Genomic DNA, 20621 nt, shown 5'->3' with positions numbered 1-20621 from the left:
TTTTGGAAATCAGGGGTCATGCTTTACACACATTCATCATGATAATTTACAGGACCCTGGGTGCTCTTTTTCAAACAGTTGATTTCATCAGAAAACAAGCAGCCATCATAATTAATACATTATTTAATACTTATTTTAATAGTTTTGTTTTTGCTTAATGGATAAATGATATGATTCTGTGAAGAAATCCAGGGCTGCATGAACATCAGAGACATTTGATGGCAGATACAGTGAGGCACCATAAAGCAGTGTTCCCTGACCGGGAATCGAACCCGGGCCGCGGCGGTGAGAGCGCCGAATCCTAACCACTAGACCACCAGGGAGGTGATGAATCCTAACCAGCTAGACCGCGAGGGAGCTGTGTGCTGCTATTCCTGGTCAGAAGGCTCCTGTCGGGGAGTGTATGTCTCATATGACAGAGGGAGGGGTTACCTATCCCTCCATGTTATACAAGGCTGGCAAAAGGACAAACATGTTTCAACAAACATGTTTCGCTGAAATTCTTCTTGGCAGATGATGAATCCTAACCACTAGACCACCAGGAGGTGATGAATCCTAACCACTAGACCACCAGGAGGTGATGAATCCTAACCACTAGACCAGCAGGAGGTGATGAATCCTAACCACTAGACCACCAGGAGGTGATGAATCCTAACCACTAGACCAGCAGGAGGTGATGAATCCTAACCACTAGACCAGCAGGAGGTGATGAATCCTAACCACTAGACCACCAGGAGGTGATGAATCCTAACCACTAGACCACCAGGAGGTGATGAATCCTAACCACTAGACCAGCAGGAGGTGATGAATCCTAACCACTAGACCACCAGAAGGTGATGAATCCTAACCACTAGACCACCAGAAGGTGATGAATCCTAACCACTAGACCACCAGGAGGTGATGAATCCTAACCACTAGACCAGCAGGAGGTGATGAATCCTAACCACTAGACAAGCTGTGGACCTTGTTTGCCTTAAAAGCAGCTCTCGAGGAACATGGCAGAAGCAGCCTAGGAGCAGCAAGCCATTCATATTCATACAGTAGAAGGCTGCCAACACAAACAAACACACACACACACACACACACACACACACACACACACACACACACACACACACACACACACACACACACACACACACACACACACACACGCACACACACGCCTTCTCTTCTGCCCTCACTTGGCCTCCATTCTTACCCAGCCTGTCCTGTCCTGTTTAAAAAAAAAAAATGTATCTACTTTTTCTCCCCATTTTTTAGTTTTTCTCCCATCCCCAATTTCGTATTGTCCAATTCTACCCTCCCCTGTCTTGAACGCTGTTAGACCATGCCTCCCACAAGCCGGCTGCAATGTGGACGAAGCCTTGCATCACGTGTCCCCTCCGGTACACGAGGAGGCAGCCGTCGCATCTTTTCACCTGCACAGCGCGATCTCTCAGCGGCGGGGGTCTGCGTGGGAGGGACACGCCGCCCCCGTTGCTTCCTGATTCTGCTGCGCAGGCGCACCAACCGACCTGTAGGAGTCGCTGTTCACAACGTCCGATCCCCACCCACCAGCTTCCCACCCCCTAATACTGCCAATTGTGTTAGTATGAACGACCAGCCAAGCTGGTAGCAATGCCGAGAGCTGGGCTCGAACCCAGCGTCTCTGTCCTGTTGTTTTTGACTTACAGTATTTACTACACAGTGTTGGTAAGACTGGCACTGGAAGTCATTAATTCTAATTGGACAATGATTGACATATTTCAATACAATTTCAATTAAACTTTATTCCACACATAGGAAGGTCCACTTAGGAAGGTCCATAGAACAAATAAAACATAGCACAACGATGCAATACAAAACATATAAAACTGTAAAAACAAAAATACACAGTCAAAATACATAGAGGCTCTTTCGCCAATGTTGCCACAAGATAGAGTTGAACCTGTTGTTACTTTTGGCAGGATTAATTAAGGCCACAACAACATACAGTAAAAGAGTAGCAAAATCAGTGATGGAATAGTCAAGTCAAGAGTTTTATTTGTCACGGCATACAAGCATACAGTGAAATGCGGGGGGTCATGCCCGCAGCGATGTGCAACACAAGTAATAAGACAGGAATAGGACATTTGTGCAATCATACAATGTGCAATAATACAATGCAATAATACAAGTAATAATAATAACAACAACAGGTATATGTAAAGTTTACAAGAGCATGGTAAGACATGCTAAGGTCCTGCGATAGTGCATACACAGTTAGCTACGGATGAGGCACTGGGTCTTATGTACACTACTATACATGCTATACTATACAATCTACAGTTATACTATGTGTCCTTATGCTAGCTTGCTATATCCTTCTGTTTACTATACAAGAACCTCTCCCGTTCTTATTTTTTAAAGTGACCTTTTCCATTGTGTAAGGTGACCGTTGAGTGTGGACGTGTGCAGCATGTGTGTGTGTGTGTGTGTTCATGCTAAAGTGACTGCTTAGTGTGTGAGCGTATACAGTGTGTGTGTTGTGTGTGTGCTCATGTGTGCGTGTGTGTGTGGAGAGTTTAGTGTTCAAGAATCTGATGGCCTGGGGGAAGAAGCTGAGCCAAAGTCTCTCTGTCCTAATAACTGAATGTTATTTTTTTAGTAACACATCACAATACCCGTCCTATTTAATAATAGTTTTATGACTGGAGTTTTGGGCCATTTTCAAAGGCACAGTATTGCCCTTCTGCAAAACTTGTTCGTCCCTGGGTGGGCTTGAACCACCAACCTTTCGGTTAACAGCCGAACGCGCTAACCAATTGCGCCACAGAGACTTGTATCAATGGGATGTTTTTGGGTGCGACTTAAGATTGTTTACGCATCAACTGTGGAGGGTTATTACGAACCACTTCATCAGTTTCAAAAAGCATAATGCGACTCCCTGTCGGGGAATTGAACCCCGGTCTAAGGGACCCTACACGGCACGGGGGCCAGCCGTGTATAGGTGTAACAGTGACAGCCAATGAAATGGGTGCATTTCTCACGCTGTCCAAGGTGCTGAACTGCTCTCTCGTGTTTGAATCCTGCTCGGGGCAAAAGCCTGTCATACATTATCAAAGATAAACAGCTATGTTGAATCAATAAACATTAATATCACTTTGTTGCACATATTTAGATTATCATTAGATTGTTGCGGCAGATGTTTTTGTCAACTTAAATCATGTTTCTTCATTTAGGCTGTCCTGGCCTTCCCACATAAAGGCAGAAATGAAAGCTATGTAAACCTGTTGTGTGAACGTCAAGTGAATGACTCAAGTCATTGAAGGCCTACCACTTAAATAACCTAATTCCAACAGGGTTACCTGTATTTAAAAACTGTTGCCACTTGAATCATCCGATTGAGCAAGACAATGGAAGCTAAATCTAGTCAGGAAATGAATTAACACCTTTGTTTCAAATCAGCCATCATAATATAAGCCAGTTCAAGTCAAATCCTGTATATATGAATATTGGACTTAACCTTTGTAGCTAGAAATGATGTTATAACTACTGGTGTTGGTTCACAGTGTCATATTGCACTATGACACACTATTACAGTATGACACTAGTGGTAGGCCATCTGGGAGAGACATAAGAGCCGATAGTCATCTCAAGTCACGCAATGTATTTAGCAATCGTGTGTTCTAGCTCTGATGCATGATGATATGTATCCATACATATGGTAAATAAATAAATATACTTACATAAATACTTTGACCTGAGGTTTTGTTACACATCAGGTCAAAACAGAAATATATATAATATTAGAGACAGGAAAAGAGTTCAAACAATATGTATTGTATTTATTGAACAATAATAATGACGAAAATAATGGCGTCTTTGTGGACCAATCCAATACGAGACACCTGTGCGTTTTCCCACATGGACAGGGTTCTCATGGATGTATGTAACAAGGAAATGCACAGGTGTCTGGCCTTGGACAACCATGCCACTAACCAGAGGAGGGAAAAAAGGGCCTCTTCAGCCTTGGACTAAAACACACTCAATGTTATATTTAAAAACCGACCTAAATAATGTCCCCAATTATATAAGGTATAATATATATTAAAACCCAACGTCAACTGAACATTCTCAAGCCTGAAAATATTCCCACAGTCCCGCTCAAGAAATATAGCTAATATGAGACACCATCTCAACCTTGCAGACGTGCTGCTGTCAGTGGCTCCTGGCTAGCCTTGCCCAAAGTAATGCAGCCATTGTATAGGTATTCAGTTTGTGTCAGCAGGTACCTGAATATTGTCTTTTCCAGTTATAAATAAAGACATTTCCACCATAGATTGATGCAGAAAATGCACAAATTGGTGCATACAAGTACATCAGAATGCAGTGTTTGAGCTAAAAAAAAATCTAATTTCAAGGGGGAGGCTTTCAAAATGTAGACTGGTAAAAAACACAATTTCCCATGTCTACCTCCTGAGCCACCGCACGCCAGGAGCATTGATCTATTAGTAGATCAACATACATTAACATTACATACTTATGTAATGTTAAACTTAAAGAGAAGACGGAGGTCTCTGTGTGCCCAGTTGAGGTCTGGCACCCTGCCATTGGCTGTGGAAGTGGGTAGATTCCAGGGTAAACCTGAGGAGGAGCGGTTGTGTGTTCTGTGTGATCTGGGAGTGGTGGAGGATGAATATCATTTAGTTTTTTATTGCCCTTTGTACACCGCTTTGAGGAGGGCTTTATTTGAGAAAATTCCAATTGTAAATCCAGATTTGTTTTAGCAGTCTGAGAGTTGTATGTTAAGTTGTTTTTTTGTGGAGGACATCTTTGGTTTTGCAGGATTTTTGGAGAAGGCATGGCACTTGAGACAAAACACACTGTATCCTATATAATTGTATTTGAATTCATCTTGTTTTTCTGTTTATTTACATTGAGTACAGCTTGTGTTATATTACGTTTTCTTGTATTTTCTTGTATTTTCTTATGGCCATCTTGGTCTATATGTCATTTGTTAAGTAATTGGTAAAGTATATTATTATATACTTATTGTTATGTGTCTTGTAAGCCCATATGGCCTGGGCATACATCTGTATGTAAGACACGAAAATAAAAAATATCAAATCAAATCAAATCAAAAAGTAGTTATGGATGAAATGGTTAAACTGATATGGTTATGAATCTGTTTGCATCTTTTAAATTTACAAACGTTACAAAAATGTATAGAAAATTAAACACCCACACCACAACTGATCAGTATATTTCCGTTTAGATGGATCTCTTGGAGAACGATACTTTTAGTAAATAAAATCAAATGGTAAATAAGTAGGTTAACACATTAGCTATAGAGATGCATAGTGAGGAGTTCAATGGTTGTGATGGCGGAGTTGGTGTCAGGTTCCTTCACCTCACTAAGTGATCTTTGTACAGGAGGATGTGGCTCCTACAGTCCCAGCCTCTCTGTCTCTCTCTCTCCCCTTTTTCAGTACCTTTTCCTTTTTCAGTAGCCCACCTCTGTTTTTCTGCCTCATAAAAGGCAGACAACTTGAACTCCTTCCAGCTAATTTTTCTCTCCATCCCCTGTGCCTGGTACAGTGAAAGCACCTTGGCAGGACAGTAAACATATGTCCCTGTCACCCCAGGGAAGCCAGTGTGGAGGTGGGGGCTGTTGGGTCCCTGGTTCAGGGGGTTGTGGCAGAACTTGCGGCCATCCCTGAGGTACCGGGACTTGGCTGACCACAGGCGAGGCAGTTGCGTGTTCTCTTGGGGAGCTGCTGCTGTTGTTGCTGCTGCTGCATGGCTCCCTGCTGCTTCTCCAGCATCTCCCTCACTATCTTCTCCACTGCAGCCTGGGACACAGGGGGCTCCTGGAGGCAGCCCTCAGCCAATGGTGTGGCTGGAGCTGGTGGATTCACCAGGGCTGGCAGAAAAGTGGTGACAGGGACACTGACCGTTTGACTGCCTGCACAAACATAAACAAATTAAATACAAATATTTTAAAAATCAATTGTTGTTGAGAGAAAGTAAACTGGTGAAAAATAGACAACAAGTGATGTGTGGGAGAGATGTCAACTACTAACTAACAGTTAGACAACAAGTGATGTGTGGGAGAGATGTCAACTACTAACTAACAGTTAGACAACAAGTGATGTGTGGGAGAGATGTCAACTACTAACTAACAGTTATTTGTAGACATATGTCTGACTTCATTATAATTAGAATGACCTGTGTCCATAAAAGAGCCAACATCACTTTGCAGGCCAGTTTGTGCTGCTGTCGGGGCCAAGCCAGGGAAGAGCTCACTGATGTCACAGCTCTCCTGGAAAACACACCAAATTGCTATTAGCGATTAGCTGGTAAACAGCTGGACAACACTGTTAGACAACAGGAATGTGTAAAAATCAAGTTGAATGAAGATTACCTGTGAGGTGTCTCCCTTTCTATTATCTGATGTGTGGTGGGCATGGGGGAAGTGAAATGCCACAGGAGGGATAGACCGTGGCTGGACGGAGGGCTGCTCTGCTTTTACAGCAACAGGGGGAGGAGGAGGAGGAGGAGGAGGAGGAGGAGGAGGAGGAGGAGGAGGAGGGGTTGACTTTAGGGACTTGTGTTGGTCCCAGTCCAGTGGAACTGGACCACAGCCTGGTTCAAGGTACTGCAGTCCAAACCTCTCCCCCGTGTCCCTGACAGAGAGGTGGAGCGCTGGGTATTTGATTAGCCATCACCATCTCCTCCATCAGTGCTGCAGACTTGTCTTGCAAGGAGGGATTGTCTTTGATGCTCCTTGCCTTTTGAGAGGGGTCCTGCCGTAGATGGCCCGATGGACCCTTCCTGAAAGAGACATCCATCCTTCCAGGGAAGAAGTTGAACTTCTTCATTATTTCCTGTACAAAGCAAAACACCATGCATATTATAATTAAAATGACAGAATTACATTCATAATAACTAGGTAATATCATTTTATATGACATATCTTTATATTACACAGACACGCTGCAGCGTTCTGGAACACCATCCCATCCAGGGCCGCGGGAAGTCCGCGGGAAGTGGGGGTGCTGAGATATTGATCGTTTTTGATTAAATCTTTTTTTATTTTATATAATTTTTTTTTATAATAAAATATATATATTATATAATTATACCTGTAGTTGTATTGTCTGCGAGACATCGCCACCACGCAACAAGTCAAAATGCTCGCTATCTGCAAACAGCTCCACTGTCTGTGTGTATACTCTGCTTTGGTCAAATCACATTCAGCGTGGGTGGGGCCTGAGAGTGCTGAGGCTGACGTTCTGCAGATGGATACAATATTGAGTCAGAGCGTTCAACAGGGTCTGAAACGTGTTATGAGGGGGTGCTGAGATAAGTGATATAATAATAACGTCATTGGTTTACCACTCTGGTAAACCTCTCGTTCACTAGAGGAGACCACTGCACTGCCCAACTCCGCGCTCTCACGCTCAGCTCTGCGGGGCGTGCGAGACAAACATGTAACCGTTTTGATGCACACATCACAGCCCAGCTTACCCCACCTGTCGCGCCCTCCCTCTGCAATTCGTTCCCCGCATACATGATCGCCGACATGCAAAAGGTCTTCGACCACCCTCCCGGGGGCTCGGATAGTTCTGCTGGCTTGTTCATATATTCCTTTACTGCAAATTCAGCGTCCCAAAACGATTCCAGGCTGCGTCTATTTTTTTTACCAACGGATTTCCAGTTCCGCGTTGACGCTTCCAGGCCGCGTCTATTCGAATCCCAACCGGTTCATGCGTCGGCTACACGCTGTTAATAATACTGCATTATCGAGACAGCGCCCCTATGACGATCTGGCAATGAATTCCAAGAGTAGGGTAAATCTGCAGTGCCGCTCCGCTCTGTGACATTGAGTAGCCTCGGTTACAAATTTGGAATAAAAGCCAAAACAACCTTGCAGTTGCAGTTACACTCCCCGCCAGCAGGGGGTGCTGCAGCCCCCGCCGCACCCCCAGTTGCCGCGTCCCTGATCCCATCACACTCAAATGTCTGTGACCATTAGCAAGTCACATCGCAGTCCAGCTGCCCAACCCCTATACTTGCCCACTAGCCTGACTGTCCTGATTATGATTATGTATATGTGTGTCTGCCTGCCTGCCTATACAGTGCTTATACATGTATGGGCTTTGATTTGTCCCTGTACACTGTTTTTTTTTTTTTTTTTTATAGATGCATGAATGCCTAGTGAGTACAGAATATGTTTTAAATTGTTTTTATATTAGCTTTAATGTCCTTCTATTTTTCTGTTTCTTTCTGGCTTAAACATCTAGCCCAGGGACTACAACTGAAAACTAGCAACCCTGCTAATGTTGGCATATTTACAGTTTTTAATTTGTATTCATTTATAAATGTATAACTGTTGATTGATATGCCCTGATCAAATAAACTGAGTAAAAGATAAAAGCATAGCAGATAGATAGTGATATATATAGATAGGAGGACACAATGTATTAATGTAACAGCTAATCAAATGTAAACTTTGCAAACTCCCATCTTACATGTAACGTTATTATATGATAGATCTGCTGTAGCAGAAAAAAACGCGACTCAGTCAACTTCACTGAGTAAATCCAAATGTTGAAACAGTGCCAACAAAAACCCCAAAACACTTTAACCTATTGGTAAACAAACGTATTGTTGAAAATATACACTATGCCTGCTGTTGTGACATTGTTTAAGAAATGATTGACTAGTTTACATTTGAAAAAGAAACGTGCTCCTAAATGTGGAAACAGCGGCGCGGCACCACAAACTCGAGACAGCGCCACTCTGTGGCCAACATAATACCTGGTAGATGGTAGTCTAAGGGCCCGTGTTTTTTTTTTTTTTTTTTTTTTTCTCCATTTTCCTCCGATTTTCTCCCATCCCAATGTTAGTCGTATGCCAATTCCCAGTCCCTTCCTGGTCGCTGCGCACCTACCCCCCACAGTCAGATCATCTGGGAGAGTGGAGGCTATCACGTGCTTCCTCCGACACACGTCCAGCCAATCACCGCTTCTTTTCACCTGGCAGCGCGGATTCTCATCGAGAGGGCGTAGCGTGTGGGAGGACCACACTATCCCCCTCAAGTCCTATCCGCGCTTAGCAGGCGCCCCGACCGAACTGTAGGAGTCGCTGTTTACAACGACCCGGACCCACCCCGCCAGCTTCTCCCACCCTCTAATACAGCCAATTGTATTAGTGCAGACGGCCAGCCAAGCTGGTGACAACCCCGGAGCTGTGAGCTGGATTCGAACAGGCGAATCCAGCTCACAGCTCCGGGGTTGGTGACGAACGCAATCTCCGCTCGGCCACCTAACCGCCGACCAGGGACGTTTTATGAGTTGTCAGCTCCTTTCTGTCATTAATTTCTATGCTACAGACGCGACACGCACGCTCCTTTTCCCAGCGCCGCGCCTCGCGTTTTAGCGCTCTCGGCGGCCAGCGTTTTTGGGCGGAGCGCTCCCAGCGCCTAAAGTTGAAACTAGGTAAACTTTTGGAGAGGAGCGGCGCTCATCAAGGTAACTTTTTTCGACCGACCAATCAACATCGAGCAAGTGGCGGAGCCGCGGCAGTCGCGAGACTCAGGAAAACGCTCTGAGCATGCATATTTTTGCTTTTCAAAGCGGTCCGCCTTGAAAAAAAACGTCCCCGGTGGACACAAAGCCTAAGGAGAGATTGTAGATGGTAGTCTAAGGAGGGTAACATTGTAGTCTAAGGGTAACTATACCAGGGTCCCGGCTCCGGGAGACCGGGGTTCAATTCCCCGGGGCGTGAGAGCTCTGAATCCTAACCACTAGATGACCATAGAGAGCACAATATATATATTTTTTAGGGATGCTCGATATTGGCTTTTTTACCGATACCGATATACCGATATTGTCCAACTCTTAATTTCCGATACCGATATCAACCGATATCAACCGATATCAACCGATACCGATATATGCAGGGTTTACCCCCCCCAAAAAAATTATTTCAGGTAATTAACATTACATATCTCTTGTTGTGGAATTAACACAACATTATGCATACTTTTGACAATAAATAAAATCAGAATTTGTTCTTACTTGCTTGCCTGGGTAAATAAATGTTATAGAAATGTAAAAAAAAAAAGAAAAAAAATCTTTTTTTGAAAACCGATACCGATATTTTCCGATATCACATTTTAATGCCGATATCGGCCGATAATATCGGTAGGCCGATAATATCGGACATCCCTAATATTTTTTCTTTATTTATAGACAATGTGCATTTACATTAATCATTGTTACATGAAAATATGTTTGCACCAGATTTAGCAGAAGCAAATTTCCATCTGTAGTCTTTCCAAAACACATGAAATACAAACAGTGCAAGAGTTCAAAATATATATATACACGTAAAATGCCAGACAACATACACAGGACATACAGCATAAAGAGTGCAAAATACATACACATGGAAATGCAACATAACATGCACATACACATAGCACAGTGCCAAACATAATGATCTATTCTTGACACTTAAGATACAAGACAAGTTCAAAAGTGCAAAGTAAAAGTGACTGAGTCTCTTGTGTAATCATCTATTATACACAAGGAAGTCAGACAGCACCACCTAGTGTTGGCAACATTGGTGACTCAATAGCCATTTTTTGTGACAGAGCAAAAGTGATCATAGTTTATATTATTTTTTATGTCACTAGGAAGCCTGTTCCACTCTTTGATGGGCTTGAAGGAGAAGGCGGATTGGGCAGAAGCAGAGTTTCTTAGAGGGACCTTGCAGTCACCTCTTGATGCAGATCTTGAAGCCCTTGTTCTCAGCTCAGAACACGATAGGACAAAATGTTTCAATGGAGGAGGGGCACCGCAGTATTATTAATTATTTTATGAACTAGAGTGGGGTTCCCAAACTTTTCAGGCCAGGGCCCAGAAAATAAGGCGTCAGAGAGCCGCGGCCCAATGCACATCATCGTTTTTTTTTTTTTTCTTTTTTTTTTTGCCAGGCGACCGATTTTTTAAGCCAAATATCACTTCAATCCTATTAAGTTAGTTCAAGTTAGTTATTCATTTATATGTGCTATTTATGAGAGGGCTAATTGTTGCAAAATAATAATGATAATAATAATAGCCTCATTAAAATACTATTGTTGCTTCGGTTGTTTTCAGCGTTTTATGTGCATAATCTGTTATTTAGTTTGAAATGTTCGTTGAAATAAGTAGATTTTTCATTTTTTTTTATTTATTAAGTTAATATAAAACCATATAGTCACATTTTAGAATACAATAGAATTTTAGAATACAACTAGAAACACTGTCCTGGCCTGCGTCTAAGTTCAGTGGCCTGAAAAAAAAAAAAAAATATAATAATAAAAAAAAAAAAAAAAAAAAACAGTTTTATTTTTTTATTTTTTTTTATATTTTTTTTAAATCATCTCGTGGCCCACCCGTGGCTGCTCGCGGCCCACCTTTGGGTCGCGACCCCGACTTTGGGAACCACTAGACGAATGTATGAGATGCACACTACTGCACAATACTGCACAATTGCACAGCCCTGCTATTCCACTGTATTTGTATTCTAATTTAGTGTATGTACTCTACTAGATCCTGCCCAATTGTACAGAAATCCTAGTCCTATATTCTATTGTACTTTTATTTTAATTTAGTTTATATATTCCATTTTATTCTACCTTAATTGTCTGTTAATGTTGATGGACCAGATGGCCAAAACAAATTCCTTGTATGTGCAAACCTACTTGGCAATAAAGACCATTCTGATTCTGAGTTGTGTAGTGCTTGTGGCTGCAGCAGCTGTCTAGGAATACATGGCTCATATGACAGGGGGGGGGGGGGGGGGGGGGGGGGGGGGCATTTTCAAAGGTGAAGGGCACTGCAAAAGCAGGCCGTCCCTGGGTGGGCTTGAACCACCAACCTTCCGGTTAACAGCCGAACGCGCTAACCAATTGCGCCACAGAGACTGACAAGTTTTATAAGCTTGTGGGCCTGCTTTACTTTACTGTTTCTACTATGTTTTTAACTATGTTTTAACCATGTAGCACTTTGGGATCTTAGGGAACGGAACGTGCGCTACAAATACAATTTATTATTATTATTATTATTATTATTATTATTATTATTATTATTATTATTATTATTATTATTATTATTATTATTATTATTATTATTATTATTATTATTATTATTATATCAATGTATGTGTGGCAAATGGCAATGTAGCCAAAAAGAACCAGGAGGTTTGAACAAGTTTATAAACTATCATTTCTACCAAAGAGTACTCTGCAAAGAAAACCAAAAGTCCAGAATAAATGCATTTTTACCAGAACTATTTATTATTATAATTAAATGTGGAAATAAGTCAAGGGGGTGAGTACTTCTTTGAGTGACTGTCTGAGCCCAACAGGGTGCATCTGCAGTGCCGGACAACCCCACCTACCGATGGTTCCAACCACCATATGGTTTTGGGCTAGTCTGCATGCGCCAGGGACGAATTTGGGTTGCCACTTGCCAGATATGCGGATGGATCGCACTTGCGGCTTACAGCTACAGATTGCAGAATGGGTACGTACAATACAGTACGGCTCAATACAAACAATTGTTAAGAGGATGCAGACCAGGAAAATACGTTTGTCTTGTTTACATCAGGGTCCCCCATTTTCAATTAATCAAGACATTTATGACATACAGATATACAGTACTGTTTCATCAAGATATTTATGACATACAAATATACAGTACTGTTTAACATACTACATACTATGTCCTTCTGTATGTATTAGTTCGCATATATACATTTATTCATCAACTAACATTCAAAGATATACATTCATGGGCGGCTGGGTGGCGCAGCGGTCTAAGCGCTCGTCACCAACTCGTGAGACACCGGTATCGAATCCGGCTGTTAGCGTTGCCTCCGGCTTGGGCCGGCCGTCATACTGACTCAATTGGCAGAGTCAGCGGGAGGGGAGTAGGTGGTAATCTGGTCGTTGTAAACAGCGACTCCTACAGGTCGGTCAGGGCGCCTGCACAGCAAGGACAGAAGATGTCGAGGGTAGTTTCTCAAGTTTCAAGTTTCTTTAATAGTTGTCATACAGAAGTACACAATACTTTTATACAAAATGCTTCTTACTGTTACGCTCCAGAGACTGTGCAAGACAAGATAAGTATGAAATAAAATAACATAGTAAAATTAGAAGTAAAAAAAATGAGGTCACAGTGTTCAGTTTAGACATATGTACAATGTTCGATGCAGAATAGACGTAACTGAGTTACCATATAATATACAATACTGTGCAGTGTACTAATATACAATACTATATAGTGCAAGGCAGAAATTAGCCTGTGTGAGCCTCCCACACGTTACACCTCGCCAATGAGAGTCCGCGCTGGCAGGTGAAAAGATGTGGCTGGCTGACTCTGCATGTATCGGAGGGGACATGCGATAGATTCTTCAACCCTCCCTACGACTGACCAGTGGGGGGCACATGGGAGCAAAGATCAGGGGAGGGGGGAATTGGCATGACTAAATTGGGATAGGAGAAAAAAAACGAAAAAGGAGAAAAAGTGGAGCAAAAAAAAAAATATATATATACATTCATAAATTATTAATACATTATTTTATTTATTTAACATTTATTTATCCAGTGGAAACTCATTGAGACCAAGGTCTCATTTACAATGGTGCCAAACAAATGTCACAAGCAGCAATGATACAGAAGGTAGTAACTATACTCAAGGTAGCCTACACAAGGCACACAGTACTGAACATAGCAACAGTCATATTGTGCAAATATACAAGGGGGCATTTTCAAAGGTGAAGGGCACTGCAAAAGCAGGCCGTCCCTGGGTGGGCTTGAACCACCAACCTTCCGGTTAACAGCCGAACGCGCTAACCAATTGCGCCACAGAGACTGACAAGTTTTATAAGCTTGTGGGCCTGCTTTACTTTACTGTTTCTACTATGTTTTTAACTATGTTTTAACCATGTAGCACTTTGGGATCTTAGGGAACGGAACGTGCGCTACAAATACAATTTATTATTATTATTATTATTATTATTATTTATTATTATTATTATTATTATTATTATTATTATTATTATTATTATTATTATTATTATTATATCAATGTATGTGTGGCAAATGGCAATGTAGCCAAAAAGAACCAGGAGGTTTGAACAAGTTTATAAACTATCATTTCTACCAAAGAGTACTCTGCAAAGAAAACCAAAAGTCCAGAATAAATGCATTTTTACCAGAACTATTTATTATTATAATTAAATGTGGAAATAAGTCAAGGGGGTGAGTACTTCTTTGAGTGACTGTCTGAGCCCAACAGGGTGCATCTGCAGTGCCGGACAACCCCACCTACCGATGGTTCCAACCACCATATGGTTTTGGGCTAGTCTGCATGCGCCAGGGACGAATTTGGGTTGCCACTTGCCAGATATGCGGATGGATCGCACTTGCGGCTTACAGCTACAGATTGCAGAATGGGTACGTACAATACAGTACGGCTCAATACAAACAATTGTTAAGAGGATGCAGACCAGGAAAATACGTTTGTCTTGTTTACATCAGGGTCCCCCATTTTCAATTAATCAAGACATTTATGACATACAGATATACAGTACTGTTTCATCAAGATATTTATGACATACAAATATACAGTACTGTTTAACATACTACATACTATGTCCTTCTGTATGTATTAGTTCGCATATATACATTTATTCATCAACTAACATTCAAAGATATACATTCATGGGCGGCTGGGTGGCGCAGCGGTCTAAGCGCTCGTCACCAACTCGTGAGACACCGGTATCGAATCCGGCTGTTAGCGTTGCCTCCGGCTTGGGCCGGCCGTCATACTGACTCAATTGGCAGAGTCAGCGGGAGGGGAGTAGGTGGTAATCTGGTCGTTGTAAACAGCGACTCCTACAGGTCGGTCAGGGCGCCTGCACAGCAAGGACAGAAGATGTCGAGGGTAGTTTCTCAAGTTTCAAGTTTCTTTAATAGTTGTCATACAGAAGTACACAATACTTTTATACAAAATGCTTCTTACTGTTACGCTCCAGAGACTGTGCAAGACAAGATAAGTATGAAATAAAATAACATAGTAAAATTAGAAGTAAAAAAAATGAGGTCACAGTGTTCAGTTTAGACATATGTACAATGTTCGATGCAGAATAGACGTAACTGAGTTACCATATAATATACAATACTGTGCAGTGTACTAATATACAATACTATATAGTGCAAGGCAGAAATTAGCCTGTGTGAGCCTCCCACACGTTACACCTCGCCAATGAGAGTCCGCGCTGGCAGGTGAAAAGATGTGGCTGGCTGACTCTGCATGTATCGGAGGGGACATGCGATAGATTCTTCAACCCTCCCTACGACTGACCAGTGGGGGGCACATGGGAGCAACGATCAGGGGAGGGGGGAATTGGCATGACTAAATTGGGATAGGAGAAAAAAAACGAAAAAGGAGAAAAAGTGGAGCAAAAAAAAAAATATATATATACATTCATAAATTATTAATACATTATTTTATTTATTTAACATTTATTTATCCAGTGGAAACTCATTGAGACCAAGGTCTCATTTACAATGGTGCCAAACAAATGTCACAAGCAGCAATGATACAGAAGGTAGTAACTATACTCAAGGTAGCCTACACAAGGCACACAGTACTGAACATAGCAACAGTCATATTGTGCAAATATACAAGGGGGCATTTTCAAAGGTGAAGGGCACTGCAAAAGCTGGCCGTCCCTGGGTGGGCTTGAACCACCAACCTTCCGGTTAACAGCCGAACGCGCTAACCAATTGCGCCACAGAGACTGACAAGATTTATAAGCTTGTGGGCCTGCTTTACTTTTCTGTTTATACTATGTTTTTAACTATGTTTTAACCCTGTAGCACTTTGGGATCTTAGGGAACAGAACGTGCGCTACAAATACAATTTATTATTATTATTATTATTATTATTATTATTATTATTATTATTATTATTATTATTATTATTATTATTATTATTATTATTATTATTATTATATCAATGTATGTGTGGCAAATGGCAATGTAGCCAAAAAAAAACAGGAGGTTTGAACAAGTTTATAAACTATCATTTCTACCAAAGAGTACTCTGCAAAGAAAACCAAAAGTCCAGAATAAATGCATTTTTACCAGAACTATTTATTATTATAATTAAATGTGGAAATAAGTCAAGGGGGTGAGTACTTCTTTGAGTGACTGTCTGAGCCCAACAGGGTGCATCTGCAGTGCCGGACAACCCCACCTACCGATGGTTCCAACCACCATATGGTTTTGGGCTAGTGTGCATGCGCCAGGGACGAATTTTGGTTGCAACTTGCCAGATATGCGGATGGACCGCATTTGCGGCTTACAGCTACAGATTGCAGAATGGGTACGTACAATACAGTACGGCTCAATACAAACAATTGTTAAGAGGATGCAGACCAGGAAAATACGTTTGTCTTGTTTACATCAGGGTCCCCCATTTTCAATTAATCAAGACATTTATGACATACAGATATACAGTACTGTTTCATCAAGATATTTATGACATACAAATATACAGTACTGTTTAAAATACTACATACTATGTCCTTCTGTATGTATTAGTTTGCATATATACATTTATTCATCAACTAACATTCAAAGATATACATTCATGGGCGGCTGGGTGGCGCAGCGGTCTAAGCGCTCGTCACCAACTCGTGAGACACCGGTATCGAATCCGGCTGTTAGCGTTGCCTCCGGCTTGGGCCGGCCGTCATACTGACTCAATTGGCAGAGTCAGCGGGAGGGGAGTAGGTGGTAATCTGGTCGTTGTAAACAGCGACTCCTACAGGTCGGTCAGGGCGCCTGCACAGCAAGGACAGGAGATGTCGAGGGTAGTGTGAGCCTCCCACACGTTACACCTCTCCAATGAGAGTCCGTGCTGGCAGGTGAAAAGATGTGGCTGGCTGACTCTGCATGTATCGGAGGGGACATGCGATAGATTCTTCAACCCTCCCTACGACTGACCAGTGGGGGGCACATGGGAGCAACAATCAGGGGAGGGGGGAATTGGCATGACTAAATTGGGATAGGAGAAAAAAAACGAAAAAGGAGAAGAAGTGGAGCAAAAGAATATATATATATATACATTCATAAATTATTAATACATTATTTTATTTATTTAACATTTATTTATCCAGTGGAAACTCATTGAGACCAAGGTCTCATTTACAATGGTGCCAAACAAATGTCACAAGCAGCAATGATACAGAAGGTAGTAACTATACTCAAGGTAGCCTACACAAGGCACACAGTACTGAACATAGCAACAGTCATATGGTGCAAATATACAAGGGGGCATTTTCAAAGGTGAAGGGCACTGCAAACGCAGGCCGTCCCTGGGTGGGCTTGAACCACCAACCTTCCGGTTAACAGCCGAACGCGCTAACCAATTGCGCCACAGAGACTGACAAGATTTATAAGCTTGTGGGCCTGCTTTACTTTTCTGTTTATACTATGTTTTTAACTATGTTTTAACCCTGTAGCACTTTGGGATCTTAGGGAACGGAACGTGCGCTACAAATACAATTTATTATTATTATTATTATTATTATTATTATTATTATTATTATTATTATTATTATTATTATTATTATTATTATTATTATTATTATTATTATTATTATTATTATTATTATATCAATGTATGTGTGGCAAATGGCAATGTAGCCAAAAAGAACCAGGAGGTTTGAACAAGTTTATAAACTATCATTTCTACCAAAGAGTACTCTGCAAAGAAAACCAAAAGTCCAGAATAAATGCATTTTTACCAGAACTATTTATTATTATAATTAAATGTGGAAATAAGTCAAGGGGGTGAGTACTTCTTTGAGTGACTGTCTGAGCCCAACAGGGTGCATCTGCAGTGCCGGATAACCCCACCTACCGATGGTTCCAACCACCATATGGTTTTGGGCTAGTGTGCATGCGCCAGGGACGAATTTGGGTTGCCACTTGCCAGATATGCGGATGGACCGCATTTGCGGCTTACAGCTACAGATTGCAGAATGGGTACGTACAATACAGTACGGCTCAATACAAACAATTGTTAAGAGGATGCAGACCAGGAAAATACGTTTGTCTTGTTTACATCAGGGTCCCCCATTTTCAATTAATCAAGACATTTATGACATACAGATATACAGTACTGTTTCATCAAGATATTTATGACATACAAATATACAGTACTGTTTAAAATACTACATACTATGTCCTTCTGTATGTATTAGTTGGCATATATACATTTATTCATCAACTAACATTCAAAGATATACATTCATGGGCGGCTGGGTGGCGCAGCGGTCTAAGCGCTCGTCACCAACTCGTGAGACACCGGTATCGAATCCGGCTGTCAGCGTTGCCTCCGGCTTGGACCGGCCGTCATACTGACTCAATTGGCAGAGTCAGCGGGAGGGGAGTAGGTGGTAATCTGGTCGTTGTAAACAGCGACTCCAACAGGTCGGTCAGGGCGCCTGCACAGCAAGGACAGGAGATGTCGAGGGTAGTGTGAGCCTCCCACACGTTACACCTCGCCAATGAGAGTCCGCGCTGGCAGGTGAAAAGATGTGGCTGGCTGACTCTGCATGTATCGGAGGGGACATGCGATAGATTCTTCAACCCTCCCTACGACTGACCAGTGGGGGGCACGATGGGAGCAACGATCAGGGGAGGGGGGAATTGGCATGACTAAATTGGGATAGGAGAAAAAAAACGAAAAAGAAGAAAAAGTGGAGCAAAAAAAATATATACCGTACTTTTCGGACTATAAGCCGCGGCTTTTTCCCCCATTTTTCGACCCTGCGGCTTATATAACGGTGCGGCTTATATGTGACTCGACGTGACCAAACCCGAAAATGTAAAAATCTAAATATTGCTTTTTTGACTGCATTGAAATGTTATTTATCTGTTCCCTTATTTGCTAAACTTAATACAACTTGTAAATGAGTTAATTCTTGTTATTTGTCAGACAGTATTGTGTCCCAATGCTAATTACATATGGTAATTAAACATTAAAACACCTGCGGCTTATAGTCCAGTGCGGCTTATAGTGCGAAAAGTACGGTATATACATTCATAAATTATTAATACATTATTTTATTTATTTAACATTTATTTATCCAGTGGAAACTCATTGAGACCAAGGTCTCATTTAAAATGGTGCCAAACAAATGTCACAAGCAGCAATGATACAGAAGGTAGTAACTATACTCAAGGTAGCCTACACAAGGCACACAGTACTGAACATAGCAACAGTCATATGGTGCAAATATACAAGGGGGCATTTTCAAAGGTGAAGGGCACGGAAAAAGCAGGCCGTCCCTGGGTGGGCTTGAACCACCAACCTTCCGGTTAACAGCCGAACGCGCTAACCAATTGCGCCACAGAGACTGACAAGCTTTATAAGCTTGTGGGCCTGTTTTACTTTTCTGTTTATACTATGTTTTTAACTATGTTTTAACCCTGTAGCACTTTGGGATCTTAGGGAACGGAACGTGCGCTACAAATACAATTTATTATTATTATTATTATTATTATTATTATTTTATTATTATTATTATTATTATTATTATTATTATTATTATTATTATTATTATTATATCAATGTATGTGTGGCAAATGGCAATGTAGCCAAAAAGAACCAGGAGGTTTGAACAAGTTTATAAACTATCATTTCTACCAAAGAGTACTCTGCCAAGAAAACCAAAAGTCCAGAATAAATGCATTTTTACCAGAACTATTTATTATTATAATTAAATGTGGAAATAAGTCAAGGGGTGGTGAGTACTTCTTTGAGTGACTGTCTGAGCCCAACAGGGTGCATCTGCAGTGCCGGACAACCCCACCTACCGATGGTTCCAACCACCATATGGTTTTGGGCTAGTGTGCATGCGCCAGGGACGAATTTGGGTTGCCACTTGCCAGATATGCGGATGGACCGCATTTGCGGCTTACAGCTACAGATTGCAGAATGGGTACGTACAATACAGTACGGCTCAATACAAACAATTGTTAAGAGGATGCAGACCAGCAAAATACTTTTGTCTTGTTTACATCAGGGTCCCCCATTTTCAATTAATCAAGACATTTATGACATACAGATATACAGTACTGTTTCATCAAGATATTTATGACATACAAATATACAGTACTGTTTAACATACTACATACTATGTCCTTCTGTATGTATTAGTTGGCATATATACATTTATTCATCAACTAACATTCAAAGATATACATTCATGGGCGGCTGGGTGGCGCAGCGGTCTAAGCGCTCGTCACCAACTCGTGAGACACCGGTATCGAATCCGGCTGTTAGCGTTGCCTCCGGCTTGGGCCGGCCGTCATACTGACTCAATTGGCAGAGTCAGCGGGAGGGGAGTAGGTGGTAATCTGGTCGTTGTAAACAGCGACTCCTACAGGTCGGTCAGGGCGCCTGCACAGCAAGGACAGGAGATGTCGAGGGTAGTGTGAGCCTCCCACACGTTACACCTCGCCAATGAGAGTCCACGCTGGCAGGTGAAAAGATGTGGCTGGCTGACTCTGCATGTATCGG

General features: G+C 41.9%; 1 protein-coding gene across 1 annotated transcript in view; it reads left to right on the top strand.

The window, feature by feature from the left end:
• Positions 1 to 20621, top strand: part of eogt (EGF domain-specific O-linked N-acetylglucosamine (GlcNAc) transferase) — a gene marked incomplete at both ends in the record, with an annotated part of 89986 nt that overhangs the window by 43227 nt on the left and 26138 nt on the right. The gene's annotated exons all lie outside the window — the stretch shown is intronic.

This window comes from Notolepis coatsorum (assembly GCF_963971535.1).
Source record: "Notolepis coatsorum genome assembly, chromosome: 6".
Taxonomy (NCBI): domain Eukaryota; kingdom Metazoa; phylum Chordata; class Actinopteri; order Aulopiformes; family Paralepididae; genus Notolepis; species Notolepis coatsorum.
This window is presented reverse-complemented; position numbering and strand designations above follow the sequence as displayed.